Here is a 5,549-nt window from a genome sequence, read left to right as displayed (position 1 = left end):
CCTGGGATTCTCCAGGAAATAGCACTGGAGTGGGTTGCCATTTCCTTCTCCGATGCGTGAAAGTGAAGTCGCTCACTCGTGTCTGACCCTCAGCGACCCCATGGACTGCAACCTACCAGGCTCCTCCATCCATGGGATTTGCCAGGCAAGAGTACTGGAGTGGTACTACTCAACCATAAAAAAACAAACTATTGACATAATGTATCAACTTAGATGGATTTCAAGGGCATTATGCTTAATGGAAAAAGACAGTCTCTGAAAGTTACATGCTATACGATTCCACTTATATAACATTCTCGGAATGGCAAAGCAATGAAAATGGAGAACAGATTAGTGACTGTGGTAGAAGGTGGGTGTGATTACAATGGGGTATACAGAAAGAGTCACTTTGTGGTGAGGGAATAGTTCTGTGTCCTGACATGGCAGTGGTTACACAATTCTATTCTGGGGATTTAAATTTCATAGAACTACGTGTGCTTATAAACACACACACACACGTACACACACAACTGAGTCGCAGGCAAAAAGTGAACGTCAAATGAAGACTGTAGTCTAGTTATCAGTATGGTACCAATGTCAGTTCCCTGGTTTTGATATTATATTACAGTCATATAAGGTGGCACCATGGAAGCTGTGTAAAAGATTAGTGGGATTCTGTGTGCCATTTTTGCAACTTTCTGTGTGTCTATCATTATTTATATTTATCTAAGGTGACTGTGGGAGAAGGTGATGGCACCCCACTCCAGTACTCTTGCTTGGAAAATCCCATGGACAGAGGAGCCTGGTAGGCTGTAGTCCATGGGGTCGCTAAGAGTCAGGCACGACTGAGCGACTTCAGTTTTACTTATCACTTTCATGCATTGGAGAAGGAAATGGCAACCCATTCCAGTGTTCTTGCCTGGAGAATCCCAGGGACGGGGGAGCCTGGTGGGCTGCCGTCTATGGGGTCGCACAGAGTTGGACACTACTGAAGTGACTTAGCAGCAGCAACAGCAGCAAGGTGACTGCAAGGAGATCCAACCAGTCCACTCTGAAGGAGATCAGCCCTGGGGTTTCTTTGGAAGGAATGATGCTAAAGCTGAAACTCCAGTACTTTGGCCACCTCATGCGAACCGTTGACTCATTGGAAAAGACCCTGATGCTGGGAGGGATTGGGGGCAGGAGGAGAAGGGGATGATAGAGGATGAGATGGCTGGATGGCATCACTGACTTGATGGACATGAGTCTGAGTGAACTCCAGGAGTCGGTGATGGACAGGGAGGCCTGGCATCCTGTGATTCATGGGGTCGCAGAGTTGGACACAACTGAGTGACCGAACTGAACTGAACTGAAGGTGGCTCAGTTGGAAAGAATCTGCCTGCGAATGCAAGAGCCACAGGAAAATCAGATTTGACTCCCGGGTCGGGAAGATCCCCTGGAGAACGAAATGGCAACCCAACCCAGTATTCCTGTCTGGGAAATCCCATGGGCAGAGAAGCTTGGCAGGCTCTAGTCCATGAGGTTTTGAAGAGTCAGACATGATTTAGTGATTACATTGATTGGTTTTTTATTTAACATCTTGAGTTTATTTCATGTGTATATTTGTCTCCTCACCATTTCCATTTGTCTTACTACCGCTATACCTATGCCCTATGATAACATTTCATGTGTACTTAAAACCAAGCAAAGGGTGGAGTTCCTTCTTTAAAAACTAAACTAGGCATTTTGGACAACACACTCTTGGCAATGAAACCTGGGTAACATTTATCAGACATGGTAGGGACGGTTCTTTTCTTCATTATGAAAAGGACTGCCAGATGTCAATTGTTACAGAAATGAAATTAGATGGAAAATTTTAATAAACTATTTAAACTTATTTTTTTAAAAGAGACATCCTCCACTTCCACTGCCAGAGATCTTGAGTAGACTCCTGGCCAGTCATCTGGAAATAATCCTTCACATAGCTGATGAAGTTGGCTTCCACTCTGGGAAACAAACAGTCTTTTTCTATACTTGCTTGTATTTTTGCTTTAATGTCGTCTACAGAACTAGATTCTTTCAGTGTTTTAGGAGTTCTTTCCTATTTTTTTAAAGAATTCTTGACCTTTGATCTTGGTGTTGAAGTTTTCGAGGTTTTTTCTATTCTGGTTTGTTTTTTGTGCATTTTTGGCTGGAGTATCTTATATGGATTTATTTACTGGAGCTTTTTTTTTTTCTTTAGCTTTCCTATTACTAAAATCAACATCGTAGTCATCTTCAGCAGCAGCAAGTTTTACTTTTTTCTGTTAACTTGATATCACTTCTGGGGGAAGGAAAGTTTTCCAGATATACTTAAGAGTGTCACATCCTCCTCCTCTTCATCTTTTGAATCTGTATCTGCCTTTATAGCTGCTAAGTGTGTGCACTAATATGCACGAGCCCTAAACCACACTTCAACTGTAAGATCCCGGGTGGTGTGATTTCAAAGCTCTCACAGGAAACTTGGCTGAATAGACATTTTCAAAGTTGCCAGTGCTACTTTAAGTGGTCTGCTTTCATAATTCCCTGCCTCTGCTTCAGTAGTGTGCAATTCACCCTTTGCACTAGCCCTTGAACTGACTGTTCTTAAGATAATTGTTGTTCATATTCATCATAATCTTCTTTGGCCTTTAGTTCACAACCAAAAAGATAGTTCTGGAACCTCAGTGTCCATCCCCACATTCACTGAATTTTCCATGAGGTTGATGGTGCATGTTTGGTTGGAGAGAAGGTGGACAGAGATAAACAACTACTGTTCTGGAGAACAGTCATTATTTGAAAATTATATATAGTCATGTTTTGTTATTCATAGTTGTTTCTGAATATTGAGCTTTAAGCCAACTTTTTCACTCTCCACTTTCACTTTCATCAAGAGGCTTTTTAGTTCCTCTTCACTTTCTGCCATAAGGGTGGTGTCATCTGCATATCTGAGGTTATTGATATTTCTCCTGGCAATCGATTCCAGCTTGTGCTTCTTCCAGCCCGGCGTTTCTGATGATGTACTCTGCATAGAAGTTAAGTAAGCAGGGTGACAATATATAGCCTTGACGTACTCCTTTTCCTATTTGGAACCAGTCTGTTGTTCCATGTCCAGTTCTAACTGTTGCTTCCTGACCAGCATAGACAGTACAGTAATATATATGCAGCAAGATTTCAAAAAATGGTATCATTTGACTGGCTTTATTAATTTTTTATGGTGATGTGTCCATCTCTTATTTACATAAACGCTTCATTTTCTTTGTTTTCTTTCTCTGATAAGATGAAACATACATGTAAGGAAAATATGTTTTCAAATTAATTTCTGTTGTTTAGATTTTTAAGCCATAAGGACTTAGGAAAACATTTCTATGCCGCATACATTTATTTCAGGTTTAAAGTTGCAAGTATGCTTTAGTTTATTATTTTACAGCAGAGGAAATAATGTACATTTCTATTCTTACATTTAAAACAGAACAAAAACAGCTTAGGCTATCAAATGAAGTCCTTGGTCTTTTTTTTTTTTTTTTTCCTTCGGTGATTACCAAGCTTAAATTTGTGGGGAGGAGGACAATTTTCTTAATGTTTTCTACCTGGCTCAACATTCCCAGACAGCAATTACAAGCCAAATATAATTTCAGTAAATGAGAAATTCTTGTTTTCATGTACTGATTGGCTTTATTACACATGAAGTTTAATTGGGAGGCTTCTCCAGCTTATCTGGGTAATGATGAACAGCTGCAGTAGATTGCACTCCCTCCCCTACTCCACCCCTACATCATTTTGATCGAGCAGCACCCAAACAAAACCTTGTACAACTGTGCGATAGGAGCATCATTCAACTGCACTGCAAGCCCTGACTGCATTTGAGCCCAGCAAGCAGTTTCACAAGAAGCCAGAGGGAAACAAAAAGCCCGAGAGAAAATGTTCAGATTAGCAGTGCACCCTCACCCCTGACCCCAGACCACTGCAGCTATAAGATTTGACTGCTGGAATTCCAGTGTATTGTGCTTAACTAGATGTCTATTCCACATGAATAAGTGGTACCACCCAAAGCAGAAGTGTACTTGTCTAATTCAGAGGTGCTAAATAGTAGATTTTTATATCCTCAACAGAAGAATATCATTGGTAATTTCAGTAGCAAAGAGAAAGGATGCCTCTGACTGCCTTGAAGGGCTTATAAAGTGCTTTACCTATCTTCTAACATCTTTAATAACAACAGCTAATATGTTAAAGCAGGCTTGCTCAGTGGCTCCTCCGTAAAGAATCTGCCTGCAATGCAGGAGATGTGGTTTCAATTACTGGGTCAGGAAGATCCCCTGGAGGAGGAAATGGCTCCAGTATTCTTGCTTGAGAATCCCATGAACAGAGAAGGCTGGTGGGCGATAGTCCTTGGGGTTGCAAAGAGTCGGGCGTGACTGCACACTTGCACTTGCAATATGTGTGAGCACTTACTATGGGGTAAGCATTGTATTCATACTAAGTGTTTCATATATATCATCTCAGTTAGTCCTCTCCATAACCCTAGGATAGACCTCCTCGGCATATGTTAGAGAGGATGCCTAGAGCTCCTGCATATCTGAGGTTATTGATATTTCTCCTGGCAATCTTGATTCCAGCTTGTGCTTCTTCCAGCCCAGCGTTTCTGATGATGTACTCTGCATAGAAGTTAAATATGCAGGGTGACAATATACAGCCTTGACGTACTCCTTTTCCTATTTGGAACCAGTCTGTTGTTCCATGTCCAGTTCTAACTGTTGCTTCCTGACCAGCATAGATAGTACAGTAATATATATGCAGCAAGATTTCAAAAAATGGTATCATTTGACTGGCCTTATTAATTTTTTATAAAGCTTGTCTAGAGTCCAAAGCCAATGAGACCTGAGTCCAGGTCTGTCCTTCTGAGACATTCACTCTTACTCTAATGGGTAGGTTAACAGAGAATGCTATACAAGGAACTCATTCAGAGAAGGTAACTTGACGGAGTAGTTGTTAGGGCAGCAGACAGTTTTCCACTTCATCTACCAATTGACCATTTCACCAAATATATAACCAGTACTCTCTCTATGGTTATCTACAAGCATGTTTGGAATGATCTGCTCTTTACTATATGGTATTGTGATGCTGCAGTGTTTGTTAGGGAGTTAAAGTTTTCAGGTAAAAACAATTTGCTTAGTAATAAAGGAAGAGTTCATCTGCAATGCTTTAGATGGTAGATAAATGTATGCCATTGAGCCCCTCTTGCTGGCTCTTCCTCACTCAAGGCTCCTCTTCCCATACCCTCCTCTTTTCTGCAGTTTGGTCCTGTCATGATCTACATTTGCGGCTTTAAGAGGCTTAGTTAACAGCCTTTCATACCACTGTCTGCTTTAAAATTAGTCGCTTTTACCTCTCTTATCTTTTCAGTTCATGACAGCAAGGAAGTGGAATAATAACTTAAGAGGGAGTTTTGTTGTTGTTGTTGTTGTTAATTTATGTATTTTAACTGGAGGCTAATTACTTTACAATATTGTGGTAGTTTTCTCCATACATTGACATGAATCACCCACGGGTGTACATGTGTGCCCCCATCCCAA

The 5,549-nt window shown here is 41.0% G+C and overlaps 1 pseudogene; it reads right to left on the bottom strand.

Moving 5' to 3' along the window:
- LOC102176797 lies at nt 1,853-2,679 on the bottom strand (annotated as a pseudogene).

Source organism: Capra hircus, chromosome 9 (assembly GCF_001704415.2).
Source record: "Capra hircus breed San Clemente chromosome 9, ASM170441v1, whole genome shotgun sequence".
NCBI classification, from domain to species: Eukaryota; Metazoa; Chordata; class Mammalia; order Artiodactyla; family Bovidae; genus Capra; species Capra hircus.
The sequence above is the reverse complement of the archived record's forward strand: the minus strand, read 5'-3'. Positions and strand labels throughout refer to the sequence as shown.